The following is a 2,755-nucleotide window of genomic DNA, read 5'->3' as shown; positions in this document are numbered from 1 at the left end:
TCAAAACGCTTCAAAATGCTTCATGTCAGACTACACCAATGCAATATTCTAGGAAAAGAACGTGGCAGAGCATGAAAGTGGAGGAGCGTGGGGGGTTATACCAGGAAAATTAGCAGAGGGACAGAGTCAGATTTCTGAAGAAATGGTAGAAGGGAGTTACAAAATGGAGCTAGAAGCCAAAAATGGCATTGGAGAAATGACAGAGGTTGCAGCGAAAATTTAGCTGAGAAAATATTCATGAAATGCAAAACTGATGGCAGAAATGACCTGCACAGAAAGGCCATAATACAAATGGCTCAAAGTAATTATGCAGGGCAGGAATACGCCTACTCTGATACCATGATAAACACACACATGGCAAGGACAAATAGGAAAGATAAAACATGAGAGTACATTTTTTATTAACAAATGATATACATTCATAGTACATGGTGTGACCATTGGGTTCCACATCCCAAGGTCTCTTGGACTTCCTTAGTCTATTCGGCTTCCACACTAACCCATAGAGGATTAGGTGTCCAACAATTTCACACAAAGTTTATTTTCCTTTTGAAGTTTAGTCCTTTTCAACCAACTGATTTCAGTCCTCCAGTCTCGTTTTCACCTCTTATAACTCTCTTTAGATTTCCCTCATTCACCACCTTCAGCTTTTGCCTCCCTCATTAACCTACTGATGAGTCTGTTGATCCTAAATCCATCGTTACCCTGCAAATCAAACAAACTTTCAATGAGCCCATGAGAACTAGAAAATCAGCGGTGGAATTCAAACCGAAGCCACTCATTAGCATCTGTTGGGAACTAGGTAGGATCTGTTGATGACCTGGATACCTGGAGAATGTAGGGGCGTCTTTTAAAATGAAAAAATGTCTAACCACAGCTGGACTGGCATGGCAGAACGCTACATTTTAAAATCCCACGCGAACCTAGCCTATACTTGTCTGTAAGGTTTGCAGTTATTCTCCATTGGTCCCATCCACCACACTAAGTTTCCAATGTTGAAAATGCAACAAGATGATGGAGCTTAGTGGAAAGAAGTCACCTTCACTAAGTGGGCCCGTAGGCTATCTTTGGTGCAAAGTCTATTTTTAGACATATGGATCATGGTCTATGAGTTGTCGGATGCTATTTTTGGATGATTGGTCATGTTGGTAAAAATAGATGGACTTCTATTCTTAGACATATGGGCGGAGTCTATTTTTAGACTATCAGGCTAAAAATAGAACAGTCGAATATTATTAGCTCTTAATAATATTTGGACTATAAACATTATCTTATCCTCTTGGAGCACTTCAGTTTGAGCTACGAATGTGGCACATGCAGCTGCCAGAAGGAAATACGCTTTTCTTATGGGTCAGTTGAGCTATTGCATGGTGGGCTTCAGTTAAAACTCAAGTGGTTGAGTTTTGGTGGAGTTGATCGAGGAGTTGATGGAGTTGTGTTCAATTTGACTTAGTTGAACTAGTTGTATTTAGTCTAACTGCGGAATACACTAGTGATGAGTGATGTGAATTAATTATTAATTAATTCAATCATTATTAACTCATAAAGCAACTAAAGAATACATCAGTTAACTCAGTGCATGGACAGTTCAGTGGAGACAAGTGTTAGAGGTGAATGAAAGGGCAAGGCAGCTATCAGTTGTGACTATAGTTGTGCATGAGATTTTCACAATCAATGGATTGAGTATTGCCAATGAGGATTGCGTGGTTCAGCCAAGGAAATACAAATTTGGTTCAGCCATTCATCTATTCTCATGCAGGATTGCGCAGTGGAGGTAGGCAAGCAGTGGAGGAGATTTGAACCTGTGATTGATTCATATCTGAGCTAGTTTGTGTGTAGCAGGTGGAGATAGTACTGAGTACTTGTGAGGAGTATTGTACTATGTATTGTTACATGTTCTCAATCAATATAATATACAGATATTTGGGGGTTTTCAGTTGTATGCTTTCCCCGTGATACACTGTGTTGATATGTGTGATTGATGCTTCAATGTGCGCATGTTTCATTGTTTTTAATTCTGCAAAATTGATGATCAACATAGAGGAGGTTATGTATTATGCATGCATTCCACAAATAGTGTATAATCAGGATAATCTCTGTGAATAAGTGTCATATTATTCAAAATTTCTACATGGTATCAGAGCTAGATGATTTGTAGAAAAAATTTCTACATGGTATCAGAGGTGTTGATCATCAGACCCATTATTCAGAAAGTGTTTACATTTTATTTCTTCAGGCAGAGTCTGTAATCGGGCCAGGTAGCCTCTGGATTCATCCTTCCTTTGGAAGGTGATATATCCGGTAAAATCCCATACAGTCAATCTCTGTACGAGGAATACTTTGTTCTCACGAATTTTAGATCAGAAGCGGTTGAGTTTTGGGCTGGTGGAATTCGAATTTGCAGCAGTGTTTTCTTGGTGTCAAAGTTGAAATGTCTTTCAACGGATTGCGATTGGAGTATGCTCTTGAAGGAAGCTCAAATTATATTGCATGGAAAGACAAGATGGAGGCAATGTTAGATGACAATGGGTTGAAGGATTTCATAGATGTTGAAGTCCCAAAACCTATTGATGCTACTGAAGTTGTGGCTTGGCAAAAGAAGACAACAAAGTGTCGAAGGATTCTGTTGGAGGGCGTGAAGGATCACATTATGTCCAACCTGCATGGAAAGGCTTCTCCATACTTGATGTGGAAAGCGTTGACAGATCTATTCCAAAGCAAGAGCGACCAGAGGAAGTTGGCGCTCAAGGATAAA

The sequence above is a fragment of the Pinus tabuliformis genome, chromosome Q (genome assembly GCF_031772625.1).
Source record: "Pinus tabuliformis cultivar Carrire ecotype Pingquan chromosome Q, CPIR1, whole genome shotgun sequence".
Classification (NCBI taxonomy): domain Eukaryota; kingdom Viridiplantae; phylum Streptophyta; class Pinopsida; order Pinales; family Pinaceae; genus Pinus; species Pinus tabuliformis.
The sequence above is the reverse complement of the archived record's forward strand: the minus strand, read 5'-3'. Positions refer to the sequence as shown.